This window comes from Eschrichtius robustus, chromosome 6, assembly GCF_028021215.1.
Source record: "Eschrichtius robustus isolate mEscRob2 chromosome 6, mEscRob2.pri, whole genome shotgun sequence".
NCBI classification, from domain to species: Eukaryota; Metazoa; Chordata; class Mammalia; order Artiodactyla; family Eschrichtiidae; genus Eschrichtius; species Eschrichtius robustus.
The window spans coordinates 35,410,592-35,427,058 of NC_090829.1; the positions used below are offsets into that span (position 1 = coordinate 35,410,592).

At 36.0% G+C, this 16,467-nt stretch overlaps 1 protein-coding gene across 1 annotated transcript in view; it reads left to right on the plus strand.

Annotated features, from left to right (window-relative positions):
• Nucleotides 1–16,467, plus strand: part of MME (membrane metalloendopeptidase) — a 287,069-nt gene that overhangs the window by 27,255 nt on the left and 243,347 nt on the right. The window lies entirely within an intron of this gene.

Consider the following 16,467-nt stretch of genomic DNA (forward strand, 5'->3'; position numbering starts at 1 on the left):
GCTAAATCTGCATGACATGTCCAAATACTCTTCTGGCCTTGCATTTTGAAATATCCTTTATTCCAAATGCTAACCAATACAAATGATATAAAAATATGTTCTCAAATGTTTACTATAATCAATATCAATTAATGTTCACCAAAAGGAATTTTCAGAGCAGCTTATAAGTATCTCCAGTAAAGAAATCAGGTAGAGGTTTAATGAGTACACTTGAAGACCAACGTACAAAATATCAAAATATGCTTGGCATAGCTCAGAAGACAGGATGAATAATGTCCATATTTGAGAAGACCAATTAGAAAACAAATCCTTTGACTGTTCAAACTTTTCAGACTAAAAAGTAAAGATTTAGAGAAGATGTGATATTACATTATATGCAGGAAAGTATGGTTAAAAATCACCATACTTTCCCACATATAATAATAAATTTTAAAATCACAAACAATTAAATATAAATGTCCCCATCTATGAAACCATGTAGATGAAAAGTGAAAATTCAAGTAGATTTTCAGTTGGTTTAGGAGAATGAAACATCTATACTTTTCTAAATGTCCTGGTGTTTGTCATCAAACATTTTGACCATCTTCTCTTCTTCTTTTTCTCTCAACATACACTCTCCTGACAATCACTAGACCACTAGTATCACCTCTGCAGAGCTCCTAGATCTATGGCCCCATCCTGACATCTCTCCAGCACTCATATCCAAAAAGCTGCTCCACATTTCTACTTGCATGTCCTATCTATACTTTAAGCTCAATATACACCAAATTGAATATAGTCTCATCCCTCACACACATGTTCCTATATACTAATTTGGTTTCTGACAGGATGAAAATCATCAATATTCACATTCAGTTTGGATGCCAAGTGCTATTAGTTCTACAACTGGCAGATCTAGAATACATACCCATCCCTCTAACTTCATTCTCATGATAATAATACAAGCACTCTTTATCTTCCCTTGCCTTTGCTACTCCAAAGGCAAGTAGCTTTCTACTTCCTACTTCTTTTTCTTCTGTGTACTGTTAAATTCCTCTTCTGACACTTAACAGCTGCATCTACCTTTAGCCTTACATCTTAGGCTATTGTTTAATGGATGCGACTTTATAAGCCAATCTCTTCTCACACTCTAGTAAGCACACCACTCACTCCCCTTCCCAATCTTGCAGAACATGCTCCACTGTACTCAAAGCATATGATTTAAATGGGAACCATCATGCTTTATGGATTTTGCCCTTCCCTGTATCCTAATTCAAGTTTTAGTTGTGTTTTCTGCATTTTGCAATCAAAGGCGTCTCTGTTACATAGCCTCAACCTCAGTTAGAATGAAAACAATCTAACTCAGCTCAATGCCATCTTGCCTAGAGGGCATCCCTGAATCTCCCAGCTATACATAAGTAAGCTGCTCAGGTATAACAGAGTATTTACATCTCTCTTGTGGCACTCTCCAATTTATTTCTAACTTCTATAATAATATTAGTATGTGTGCATAACTTTCTCCCCTTCTAAGCTCTTTGGCAGTAAGACCTTGTCTATAATAAACACACAATAAATATTTGTTGAATAAATAAATGATTGGATGAATGAAGAAAAAAAAATCTTTGCAAAGGATTCTCTAAGGATTTTTGTTTTTTACCCAGATGTTTGGCTTCACAAAGACACTTCTGAAAAGGAAATAAATTAATTGGTAATAAATGATGTTTTCTCTCAGCTTCCATTCAAATCATTGTGAACCCATCGTACCAGCACAATGTTCTAGCTGCATGTTTGTGTTTCAACTTTCACAGCCAAACACCTGCGGTTAACAACCCACACATACCAAAGTATTTTTAACATGACTCAAATTGATCTGGGGAGTTGACAGCTTCTCAACATCCAAATGGATACCAAACTAAATGTCAGTATTTTCACAGAGACTCCTTTTTAATAACATGGGAAAGCCTGAGATTTCTCTTCTCTCATGAAGCAATGCACTGGTCTGAGTAAGCCTGTTCTTATTCTGTTCTAAGTAAGTTCTTCCACTGGATGGACAACATGAACATTCTATTGTGGATCCACTGAAAGGACCTGGAAGTCCTAAAAGTTTTTATTTTCAAATGCTGCACATTAAGGTTTTTGACCTATTATTGTGCCAGACAACTAGACCGAAAGAAAATGCGACTGATCCTAAGCTATTACAGTCTCTCTCACAGACCCTCCTTCCATTTCAGTCAATGGATTTCAAGTGAAAAATGTTACTTAAATTCTTTTTCCCTTTAGAACAGTAATACCAGGTACACCACTACCTATCACTGTTAAACTAGGCTACATGGCTTTCAAAATCCAGGTCAAATTGTTCTGTGCTCAAGTCATCAAAAATATTTCCTTTAATAACTTTGTGTTTTAGGACCCTGTAAGCTAGCTTTATGCAAGATTACCTCTGTAAAATTACCTTTGTAAAATCAGTAATGCATGACTAAATTTTTTTCCTGTGTAACTAACACTGTTTTATAACGTTTGTAGATTTTTTTTGGCAAGCAGACAGAATAGTGTTTCATTTTAGATTTTGAATCCCCTAAGAAAACAACACTAAGGAATCCGTTATTTGTATCGTAACTAGTAAATCAATGAATATGTTTTAAATATAATGGGATTATTAATGACTGTATAGTTAAAAGAAAAAAAGTTTTGACCTGGGAAAAAAATTCATTTCGCTACTGAGCAAAACTCAAAGCCGTATAGCATAATGCTTTTAAGAGGTTTCTATATAAGCAAAATCAGTATCAAAGTTGAACTTCAAAAGTATTAAATACCTACTATGTGCATGACATCCCACTAAGTTTTAAGCAGCATCACATGGTTGACTTTTGTTTTCCCAGAGGCTAGTTACATATTTTGAAGATTGTATAAAAATAACCATCATTGTGTGTCCTCAACAAGTTCCTTTACCCGTATTTTCCTGGACTGCCCTTAAAATCAAAAGGTGAATGTGCCATGTGAAAACCCTCGACATTAACCTTCTTATTCCTTGGCTTGTTTCTGAGGCTACCCATCCTCAAGGTTCTTGCTTCTGTAATGTGCCTTGAAATCTCCCATCCCCTAGTCTGTGAGCTACCAGCCTAATAATGAGATCTAAAATTCCCACCATTATTATTATTATTTTAGGTTATGCTATTTTTTTATAGCATAAAAAGCATATAGCATATGTTATTTTTTATAGCATTTTTTATAGGGGTAAATCTGACAAGCTAAAGGAAAAAGGAGAAATACCAGAAACTTAGAATGCACTTGTAGGAGATCTTCAAGCTACTGAGTGACAGATTCCTCCCTAACCTTCCACTCAAAGAAATTGTATTACGACTTGCTATTACCTTCTATTTCTGAGTTTGGGTTTGTTTTGTTTTGTTTTACTTTTTTGATATTGTATACAGGAAAAAGATCTTCATAAGGGTGGGAGAGGGATTCAGCCTACTTTGAACCCTTCTAAGCAAACAACAAGGCTATTTTGCCTAGAAATCTTTTGAACTTCTCCCTGGGATCTCACGCAGCTTGGTGCAGGTTGAGTGTCCTGGGGACTTGGCTCTCTCCAGGTACTTTTAATTGTTCCCACATGAGGCATTGTGTTGCTCCATGCTGAGATTAGCCAGGCACATGAAAGCTACCATCCCCTTGAAACCTGAAAAAAAAAAACCAAAAAAAGCAAAAATTGATAGTCAGGCTGCTGCTACAATCAAATCATAGCATTTAATTCAATATGCACTTATTGAGAAAAATATGTTCAAGACACTGAACGTGACCTCAAGGAGTTTTACACATTGAAATAAAGCAGAATCTCATAGAAACCTACATGGCACATCTTTTAGTTTTTGCTTATAGGAGAAAGGAGCTGGGAAATGGATTCTTAGTTATACTTAATTTTGGTTTTGAGAGATGGGACCCAGGACTTAATAGCCTTGAAAAAAAAAAATAGAAGACTAGGAAAAAATAATTTTTAAGGTTACCAAGTGCAATAATTTAAGGCCTTCAAGAGTTCTTAATAAATTTGAATGATTACTGTTTATTATTACTATTACTTTCTATTTAACAACTAATACCACAGTGTTTTTTCCACCTGTGAGAATTTGAGAGATCAGAAAACTAACATGTATTGGGCAGCTAATCCATGTCAGGCACTACACTAGGGACGAGGCATACATCTTTTTGCTTAGAGCAGTGCTAAAATTGACCTTGGCATTCCAAAATTTGATAGGAAAACTAGAACATGTTTTAATTCCTTTAGATCCCCATGACATAATTCCTAGCTTTGTCTGCAACAAATTCTCAGGACATTAAACACACTCATTTTCAAACCCAAAAGTAAATGCTGATGAATTATCAGCTGCTTGGGATTCAGTTCATTAACAGTGCTGAGCAGAGCCATGTTGGAGGTGGGACAAAAGAAAAACTATGCATTATATCTTTCCCTATTTTGAACCAAGTAGAAAAATTAATAAAAATTCTACAATCAATATACTGTTCACACACAATTGTCAACCCTCTCTGACAATGTGGCAGAGGGCATGAGGGCCACACTGGCTGGGAACTATGAGCTGATTGGAAACAGCTGTGCAACAATGCAGGGTGGTAAAGCAAATAAACAACAATTTGCCTTTATTTAAAATTTTTATTTTGTTCATCATGGATGTTTTGTGTATTGCATTAAATATTACATTAAAATTTTATTCTTTTGGTGCCCCTTAAATTTTGCTTCAAGGCAAGTGACACTAATCCCAGCCCAGCCCTGTCCATTATTGTAATTTATCTAAGGTTTAGTTCAAAGTTTCTTTGCCATACAGTCTGTTCATTGAACCAAACCTTTGGAACCTTTCTCGGGAACAGTTAGGTGATTAAAAAGTCAGACAAAGGATAGAAAAAGAATTTTAAAATGAAGATTGATAATGCAAAACAAAACAGAAAAGCAATGTACTAATGTGTGAAAGTTAACTGTGTTTTCCTAACAGTTTTTCACCTGTGGCATTTTGAATGGTTTAATCTTTTGAGCAACATTTAAGTTTGCTATTTAGTGATGTTTTAACTCTTTTATATTTTCAGAGATACTATTATAATCATTATTTTGTTTAAAGGCCAGCTGTAGATATTAGATTCCTAATGTAGATTTAAAGTAAATAAATTTTTAAAAAGAAAAAATATCGTTATTAAAAACTGTAAAAGTAATAGTTTTTTTGTTTATGACTTTATGTCACTATACATGCAGAACCCATGAGTAATACAGGAACCCTGGTTAACCTCACTTCTAGATTGTTCCAAGTGGAAGATACCACCTCTTGAGTGACTTAACTGAACACATTTTACTCAACTAAGTGGTGGGGATCAAATATGTAGAGATATAATAAAGGTTTGCCTTTTGGTGAATGGTTTGTTTTTTTAAAAAAGTTGAAGGCTGATTATTAACATACATAATGCTGATTATAACATACATAACATTTCTGTCTTTCACTCAAAGACAGAAAAACGTATTTCTTCTGTGTATTTGGTCTGTCTCAGAGTGAAGGAACCATCTATAATAAAGTAACTGGCTGAATGAAGCCCTCTAAGTCCTGTAGAAAGCAGAGCAAACATTTGAGGTTGCAAAAAGTATAACCTGGGTACATCTGCACGTCAATAAATGAACTCAGAAAACTCATGCATTCATTTCCTACAGTTGACAAAAGATTAGTGTCCTAGAGTCATAATTTGGGTCTGATTTGTTAGATACTGTTAAAGGATCCTAACGGTGTTTACAATAGAGAGTTCTAAGACTATTTTAAAATCAACAGTCTGTGTTTTCTATAATTTCTTAATTTCCTTTTGTATTCCAAATTACCATTGCATGTATACAGTACATCTTGCTTTTCTTAAGAGGCAAATTATCACTTTGATTTTGTCCCAGGTATATGACTTGTACACAGTTGACTCTGTCCTTCACTGCAGTAATTAATTTTGATCTTCTACTCTTAGCTTTCCCTCATTCTTTCCCCTTTTTCTTTCCAAAGACAGAAATGTGGGGACAAGACACAGGGATGAGACTGTAAACCAGGCCATGAACTTTAATATTCACAACCTCAGACTTACTTCCATGATATTCAAGTAAAGGAAAGAAAATACATCAGCATTCAGCAAAACTCTTGTTATTCTTGCTAGCTTTATCATTAATTCATTTAGAAAGATGGTTGACAGAGATGGTTTGGGGGTAGGAGGGAGACTGAAGAAACTTGAACTAGAGTTACAGATGCAATCCTGTCTTTCTCTAAAGGACTTAGTCTAATATTTTCCACATGGTTTGTTTTCCCAGATTTTTGAGTTCTTCCTCAACAGGTTTAACCAGGTATATACCGTAGTTTTTGCCAACCCAAAACATTGTGACACTCTGAAAATCAGGTTTTCTGAATCAAAGCAAAATTGGCACAGACTATTAATAAAACTGGTAAGTTACATCAGTTCTTATAAATGTCCTTTAATCATAGGTAATCTTGGTCAAACTCCTGTTCTTCTGGTACTTAAAACTCAGGAGTGATAATTACTAATTTTTCAATTATCAGTGATTTATGACCACATTGGTTATATTTTATTCAAGTTTTAATTGGGAAAATTGGGGGGAATTATGATTCCCCTTCAACACCTCAAAATGAAAATTTTTCCATGGCCATCTAGAGGTGATTTATAGCTAACCCAAAATGTTAATCATGGATAATTCTAGATAAGTATGGATGATTTTCCTTTTCTCTCTTTCTTTATATCTTTTTTTCTGTGTATTTTCTAAATTTTCTACAGTAGACATATACTGTTTTAGTAATAAGCTAAAATATTTTAATCAAATGAGGTATAAGCTAACTTTCCCCAAGGACAAGGTTCCTCACAGTTTTGTGGAGGAGGTGTGTTTTGAACAAGATTCTGAATGGAGATAGTGTTGTCACTTGGCAGAGAGGAGAGGAGCAATGCTCAGAGAGCAATGACAGATAAGGATTATTTCACAGGAAGCATCATCCGGTGGTCAACCTTGAAGCACATTTGAAAGTGCTTAGAGCTTATGGAAATCTATATTTACTGTAATTTTCCCAGGAAGGGTAATAAAAACGCAAATTTGTATTTTATAATGATGATTCCTATGGTTGCACGAGCTAGATAATTTGCTAATATAATCTCTTTGATTGCTGATTACTGCTTGGTCCAGTTCATCGGCTTTCAAACTTTTTTTGTTCATAACCTACACTACAAGAAATATATTTTATATAACAACTCAGCACACACATGCACACACACACACACACACACACACACACACTCACATCATATACCTAGATCTACTTCAATACCTATATCTATAACAATACTCATATCTACATCTATGTAAAAGAGAATTGTTGTGCTGTATGCCTACCCTTGCTATACTCCATTCTATTCTATTTAAAAAGAAACACGGTCATAATCGACTAAAGCAATCCTATAATATACTTATGGATAGTGGCCCATAGTTTAAAACACACCAGTTTAGTACGTTCTTGGGTTACAAAGTCCCCCAGCTTGAAAACAGAAGTATAGTGAATATATTATTGCAGCAGTCCTGGCTTAATATAAAAATGCCCAGGCCCATGGAAATATGAAAAGCTAAATCACGTTCTAGAAACAGAATCATCACAACTCATTTAGAGACTTTTTGATGGAGGCAAGAGAGAACTGAAGATGACTTTAGTGTTACATACCTAAAGGGTCATAGGAAAAGTCACTCTGTGGATAGTGTTGGAAACACCAGAGATGGGTGATGATTTGAAGATACAATATGGCCTTATACTTTTTCTCTCAGACTGAAATGTTCTATCAATTTTTCATCCATTTAACTTCTCAGTTTGTCTTTTTTCCTGCTTTACTTTTTATGAGTTTTGTGTCTTTTATCCTGCATTAATTTATAACTTACACAGGGAGTTATTCTGATTTCTATACTTCTTTCTTCATTTACCACAGTACTGAGTATGGTATTCTGCAAGGACATGTGTGCCAGGCATGTTAAAAAACTAACTGGTTTACTGAAATATGCTTCTTAAAAAGTTGCATGTATACACTTTTCTCCTCCTTGTTCTCCAGCTCTCAGTGACAATTGGAAGGCATAGTCTCTACTTGAAAAAGAGAGGAGTTTGACCTAAGACGGAACTTAGTTCAAATCCCAGCTCCTGACACTTGTTAGTTTTGTTGTAACCTTGGAGAAGAGCATAGCTTCTTGATTAGTCAGAGTGTTTTCAGTGACAAGTGACAGAATCCCACATCAGCCTGGTTTGAGCAAAAAGGGAAATTGTTGGCTCACATGGCTGAGTCATTATCTTGTAAATATTGATTTCAGGAATCCGTGGCTCTTTCTGTCAATCCTCCTTTCCTCTCTGTTGGCTTTGTTCTCAAGGCTTACAGTATTTCTCTTTGTGGTAGGAAAAAAAGATCTCTAGCAGCTCCAGACTTACATTCCACAGCTTAACAACTCCAAGTGAAAGAGAATTTCTTTCCCAGTTGTTCCAGAAAAATGTCCTGAGGCTAATGCTGATTGGTTCTAATTTACCTGAGTTGGGTCATGTGCCCATCTCTGAACCTAGCAAAGAGAATCCACTCTAGCAAAGAGAATCCACTGCCTCATTTGCTAAGCCTGGAGCAGGAACCCAGGCCTAGAGCCAGGGTATGATCCAACCATCTGAGCACATAGATGGAGAGTAATAGTTCTCCAAAGGAAATATTCTTATAAGGAGAAAAAGAGGCAAAAAATACAGATGTCTGCTTTATCTCTTAAAGCCTTAGTTCCTTTATCACTAAGATATGAATGATATTGCCTGTGTTTGGGGTGAGAATTAGAAATAGCAAGCAGGTAAAGCCACGGTAAAAGAGTAGGTATTCAACAAGAGCAAATAACAAATGATGACGCAAATGGGTTAAAACAATAACAATAGGTTTTAAAAAAAAGTTTTAAGAGTAGATTCTCAATAACTATTTTTAATATTTCTCCCAAACCTGGGTCAACCATATTCAGGATTACAAAATCATTATAAGATAGCATCGCTTTTGGTCCTTCTAAGTGTGTTAGAATCTTACACTATTAACAAAGGCAATTTAATACAGATATTGGGTGCCAGAGGATTTAGACAAGCAATTTTTAAAAATCTCTGATGCTAGGTAAAGCTAGACATACTAACACATTCATAGTTTGTTATCAAGCATCATAGATATTATAAAATATCAATCAGGGAAAATTCTATTGATCACCAGAGAGTCCCAGAGCTCCACTGGAAAATAATTTTACTGTAGATATGAGGCTCTTGGTATTAGGTGAAGAAACCTAATCAGCCACTCAAATGATAGGAGGGTAATTGAGAAATAAAGACCTGAAGGGCCCCTCTAAGGATAAAGGAGCAGGGTGTTGCCATTCTTTCTTGAGACAGAAAAACATGAAATAGAAAATGTTTGGAGACAATCATAACCCATTTAGGAATTTATAAAAATCAGTTACATTTGAGTTTACAAGAAAGAAAAATTTCTATGAGCATTGAAAAATGAATATAATACTGTCTAGAACCTTGATTTGATCAATAGAATTCATGTTGTATCACATAATCAGATGTAGTTTGTGCTATGTGATGTGAGCTGCTCTGGAATGCCCCTTCTTGCTGAGGAATAAATGACTGAGTCCTCAGAACTGAGAAGAGGCAGGCTACACAAATCTTGAGATTGTGAGATTCACCAGCCTGTATCGAGGAGTCCTTCTTCTCACAGTTGGAAGTCAAATCACCATTATGGACCATGGAAAATGTGAGATTTGTGAAATTTGCATAAAAGTGGGACTCGGGATATAATGTCTGTATTCCCAAGACTTACTATCCTAAAAAATGTGTCAGTTCACTTTTTACACTATTTAGCTCACTAAGGGGAAAAAGGGAAATGTGGAAATGGGCATGAAGAAACGAACGGCAGTGAAAGGAAAAAGAGAATAAGTACTAAAGTTAAATGTGACCTATTTTCAATTTTTTTCCTTGGGCCAATCTGACTGAAAGGTAAGGTTTCTGAAGGGAAAACAAGAACCTACATGCCTGAATATCATAAGTATTTAGGCCAGATGAAAGCATTTAGCTTAGCTTGATCGAGCTCCTGTTTTCTAAGTGGGAAAACTGAGGCTTAAAGATGCTAAGTAATGTGGCTATCATAGGGCCTAAAAGAATGAGGACTCTAAGGAAACGGAGTTCACTTTTCTGAATTACAAGGAAAAAGTATTTATTTACTCAGCAAAAAATATGTAATTCAGCACAGATGCAGATAAAAAGCAGATGAACACCTAGATGACCGTAGAGCCAAAAGTGTTCATTGTTGTTTAAGAATTCTCTGGCTTACCTATTCTCTGTCTCCTGTATTTAGTATCACATATCAGCAATGGGTTTGTGGGCATTTATTGCCAGGGGGAAATGAGAGGAACTGGGTAGCAGAAGGAAATTAATTCTTCTGGAAAAAACCTAAGTAAGGATTCCCCTTTTAAGTTCCAGAACATAGACATACAAGGTTTTTGTGCAGCACTGCCAGGTACACAGTATATTTGTTGAGTTTTGGTTGTCTGTGTCTGTTCCTCTTGACTTGGTGACACATTCTCAGCCCTTTGGATGAATCCCGCTTCACTGATGTGTGTGCCGAGATCATCTCTCCAAGTGTCTCTGGTCAAGTGGTAGGCCCATGAGTCAAGCCAAGCCACTTGGATTCTCCTTTGAAGATCTTTAAATCTTGAGTCAAAATGCAAAGCCCTAAAACCTGTAGAGGTGTTTAATTTTAAGATGGATGAGACTGCCCACCATTTCCTGCCACCTTCTCCTAGTTCCTGTCTTTCCTTGAATCCACACCCTCTCCTTTTGTTCAGTAGAGCTAGCCAATATAGTTTTAATTCATGTGTTTTCTGTTTAAATCTCAGCGCTCAGGTTACTCACAGCTTAGTAGGGGGAATGTTATATCACAAGACCTAGCACACTGTCTGCCACTTAGAAAACCTTCAATAAATATTTTTTACATGACTGTTGTGATCAAGGTAAATGTTGGCTACCATTGAAGCAAACAGGGTGATCACTTTACACAGGGTAGGAGTAGGGAAGTATTACCAGAGGAACGTGACTGAATAAGTCATCTTTTTACTTCCCTCAGTGCCTTATATAGAGTAGGTCTTCAATAAATGTTTGAATCAAAAACATGAAATCCTATAAAAATGTGTTTCAGTGAATCTCAAAATGATATAATTTCACTAATCCTTTTTCACAACCTTCTAAGATTTGTTGTATTGTACTGAATAAGCCAACTTAGAAAAAAATTAAAGCCAGGGTTGGGAATTTTCATCTCCTTTTCACTTTTGCTATCGAATAGTGTTACCATCCCCTAAGAGCAAAAGAGCTGAGTACTTTCTCATCAAGGTCTAAGGCATCACAAACAGCCCTGCCTTTCACTGAGTGCCAGAACCAGTAACAGGGAAAACTGGAGAAAATTCTCAGGAGGAGAAGCTAATTTGAAACCCTCTCCACAGAATGTTGGCACTTGACAGCTCTGTTTTTTCAGAGTCTGTCACCAAGGTATTATCAGAATAAAGGAAGTCTTTTTGAGTTACACACAGGGTTTGGAGTTCTTTGAAGACCACCAACATGGGTTCTGGGAACTGGAAATATTTATTGGACCTATGTAAAATTTGAGGAACTGTGGCAATGTATTTTTTGCCTGTAACCTTCTTAGTCTTTGCTTGTGGGCCTAAAATAACATTTTTTCTTCTTTTACTACAAATGGTGAAGCACTGGGAAAACTGCATACTTACTGAAAATATGTCAAGAAAGACTTAAGAGTAGAATTACTGCCAACAGTCTACCACTTTAGGATATTGCAAACAGGTTAAAATAGTATCCTGAACCCAAGCAGCAATCTTTCATAATCCTCCCTATTCTACTTAGGCTTCTGAGTTTTATAAGCATTGACAACTATAGTAGCAAAGTGCCCACTGAAGTTTTCAGAGAATCTGGGATACACCTTAGTGTGAAAAAAGTCAGTCCCAAAGTTTTGTCATTTGGGACAAATGATAGGATAGTGTAGGTCAATTATAGAACCAAATGGGTAAACAATAGTCAGAAGATACAAGTTTGAGTTGCTTTTGGTTACCAACTGGAAACATCATTTAATCCCTGGTTCTAGTTTCTTCATCTGTAAAAAATAATAGTAATTTTTATAGGGTGCTTGTGAGGATTAAATGGAATAATACACATGAAAGCATTTTGTCTACTGTTAGGCGCTATATAGCAGATGATAATAATGATGATAGGCATAAAGCAGCAAAAAAAAATGCTTTAGAAGCAAAGCTGTCTTCACAAATCAGGCAAAGAAGTCAAACCACATCAATGTCTCCAGGTTTATCTAGAGGACTCTGCCACCTTTGCTGAGAATCTTTGTTGTGCTTTTTCCTGCCAAAATTGGAGTTTTCTTCTACTATTCTGCTTTTCTTTGTTTATCCTCTCATAACTTCTAACCGAGGACTTGAAGCTCAAGCACAGGAAAGAAGAATGGTGGAGGAGAACTTAGAGAGGGTGCTGTGGTCTCACATCAGAACTGGGGTGGTCCCTGGAAAACTGCCCTCTAAACATGGCAGTCTCTGTTCCTGGAAGGAAGGGGAGACTCAGAATTAGGACTCTGGGCCCTGGCGAAATTATACCCAGAAATGGTTTTGCAGCTACTTAACCATCTTGTGACTCTACCTATTTGGGGCTGTTCCAGAATGTTCTTGTGCCATGTTGAATGGCAGGTGGTGATGACAAGCCTGATGAGTTTATTATTGAGAAGTAGTTGTAGGAGCAGGCCAAGTAAACTTCACCTCTCCTTTCTCGGTCCAACAACAGAAATCTAGCCCCTTTCACTCTCCAAGGAAACTTTCTGTGGCCTTGAAAACTGCACGGCTCCCAGCCATTCCAGTGCTGCCAGCGATGCTTCTAGGAGCTTTTACTGTAGCTTCTTCACATTTTTCTCCCTCAGTCCTTCAAGGTTTCTCCTTCACATCTACTGCTAGGTCTGTAAAAATACACAATATGTAATGTGCTGATTCTTATCAGGCCCAATAGCCTCATAAGAAAAATAAAGAAAGAACCAGAAAAAGATTCATGTGTATAATAAAGAGTTCTTGTAATTTTTCCATTTGTTCTGCTTGACTACTAAAATTTAAAAGTCTAAAAGTTTCCTCAGCCAGTCTGTTGGTATGTCAACAATCACAAAACAAAAGTTCACACAGTGCAAAGCATTCTACTGAGGAAGATTATTAAACACAGTCAGTTCCCTCCCTCAAACATTTTAGAATTTCCCTAATAACTTACAATAAATAAAATCCCCACCAGATTTCAATTTTCAAAGAGCATTTTATAAAACTATGGGGCTATCCATGTCAATTTAAAAATATATATATATATTTCATTCAGATTATAAATTGATAAGCTCAGTACAGAAAAAAATTATTTTAAAATCAGATAAATATAGAAACCACCCATAGTCTTACCACCAAGAGTTAACTGCTCAAATAAATCTAATATATATCTCTCCTTCTATGCATATTATTTTTCAGAGTTGTATCTGTATTATATATACAATTTTCTAATCTATTTTTCACTTGTTATGTTACGAGTGTTTCTCATCCATTACAGAACATTTATGTATAGTGTTTTAATGAATGTCTATTAAATAAATATTATATTAGTGAATAATATACAGTCATTAAAACTCTATTCATGAAAATTTTTCTAATAAATATATATGATTTCAATATATTTACTAGTATATTAATATATTTAATATCTAAGTGAAAGGTATCTAGAAGTGGCTTTACATCCTTTTAAATATTTGATGTGATGAATATTTCTATGCCTTAGTCTGTCTGCATCTTGGATTATTTCTTTAGGATATATTTCCCAGGTGGAAATATTAGATAAATCACTAGAACTTAGTTTTTGTGTAATAATTATTTGGAGATCTTGATACATGGGACCACAGCAAATTTTAAATTCTAGGCCAATTTCACATCAATCTACATTGAAGTCATAAAAATATGAGAATTATTTTTAATAATAGATAAAGTTATTTACCATTTTACTTGTGCTCTTCTAAATCCTTTATATACTGGATCCCACTTAATCCTCCCAATGACCCTCACAGGTAAGCACTGTTTATTAACCCAATTTAACATAATAGGATAGTGAAGACCAGACAGTTGAAATAACTGGCCCAAGGTCCACAGCTAGGGATGGTCAGAATCAGGATTTGAGCCCATGCAACCTGCCTCCAGACCTTCATGTTTCACTACCACCTGCCCACTAGTAAGACAGAAATTTTTCAGCACTCAAGGCAGAAAAGTAGCAAACCTTCCCCCTATAGAATGTTAACATACGATTTATTATCTACTCTCTTCCATTAAAGAAGCTACTCTAACTTGAATGCCAGCAGGATAAAATTAAAGCAATCACAGCACACACTGGCCAGAGGGGCTGAGTTAGGATGCTGCTGAAAGGAGTAGATGTTCATGAAAAGGAAATTTTAGGGGAAAACCACAGAGGGGTGTCGTAGAGAAAAGTCTATTCAGAGCATTCAGACATAGCTCTCAACTAATGTCTCCAGGTTTAACTAAGGTTAACTGAATATAAAGAGCAACAGAGAAGAAAATTTGGTTTAGATGGAGTGTGGGAACCAGGAAATAATAGCTAGTTGGGCAGGAAAAGCTAATCCACTGACTTGTAAGTGCCTTAGAAGAGGACTCATGTCTTTTCTGCAATTAAACACCAGCACTCAACAGGCTGCCTGGCATATAGAAGCCTCCAATAAATGGTTTTTGGACAAAAATGAATTATGCTGTTTGTCAGAGAGCTTCTGAGGTCAACCGTCCAATTGGGGACAACTGAAATCCAATCTACTTAGACATGAACAGTATGATATAAAAGGAGTGGATTTGTAGAAAGATATTTGAACTGCAGGAAGAGTGAGTGAAAGTTGAAGTTCTGCACAGATTGTAAGAAATAAGGGCCTAACTAAAATATTTTTACACAGAAAATGCTTTGGTTCTGACTATAAATTCAGATATTTTAATCAGAATTATACTAAAATGTTACATTTTTATTTAAGAAATATTTCCTGAGCAAATTGTCATTAAAAGAGAATAGCAGAGAAGGGACTGACAACAAGAGGGTAAGGGAAAGGTCAAGGAAAGGGAGATAGAATCTGTAGGGTGCTTAAGCCAGGGCAGGCCTGGAATCCTAAAGAAAATTTATGCATGTGGATATTTAACTTGTGATTTGTGCCACTTTAATATATTACATGGGGCGTAATTTTTACAGATTGAAATTCTTGGCTTTATCACTTGATACCTTATATCCTTTGCAGTTGGCTCCTATGCTGTCCTTGCCTATAAGTCTTAAAATGGTACGGTGTATCACTAAATTTTAAATGATGCTGATAAGGTCACAATAATGATAATGAAGAACTTTTTCCAAATGCATCCGCTTATCTCCCAATGACTTAAGGTTTAACTTGAAAACATTTGACAATATCATATGCCTGTTCTTCTCCAAGTTTAAATGTGTATTTAGAATCGTGCTGTATTTAATCGGGGCTCTGTTAACTGGTGGTTAAGAATATAGTCTTGAAGACCTGGATTCTGGTCCTAGCTCTACTTCCTGGATGTGTGACCTTGAGGTAAGTTAACTGAGCTTCAGATTTCTCATTAGAAAATGGGGATAATAATATCTATTTAATAAAGTTGTTATAAGACATACATGGCAGGATGTACGGAAAGTGCTTAGCACAATGTCTGGTACTTAGTGGGCAACAAGTGAATAGTAGCTGCTGCTGACCCTAATTCAACTCTTTGGAATTTGCAAAATGGTTCATAACTATTACAAGAAACGGGATTCCTCATGAGACTCCCGTAACTTCCTGGAGATGGGTAGGCCAGAAATTCCCTGGGAACTGTTGAGACATTTGTTTCCAGATCTGATGAATTCCAGCACTTGCGCAAAAAGCAGAAATGAAAACCATTAACCAGCATCTGCAAAAATCATTATATATGAAAATTTGCGGTCAGTTCTCTTTGGATCCCAGCCATATTCCACTTCTTAGTGTGAGTTCCTACATTTATTTATTTTGTGCTTTTGCTTTGGACTTTGTTCAGATCGTCAGCTAACATCAGTGAGTTCCCCTATGAACAAACTTGTTCTCCTGTGTTATACAAAGAGGTTAAGACTTGCTTATGAAGGGACAAAGACAACCTCAGTAAGAAGATACTGGTATCTGACTTTACAGTTGGAGGGAAATGTGTGACTCAGTAGTGAATTCTTCTTTTTCCTATCTGTTTGTTTGTTGGCTGTCCAGTATATTGAAAGCTGGAGAGGATACCCTCTCCAGTTTTCCTCTTGATCTTGTGCGTTGTTCCCTTAGTTCTAA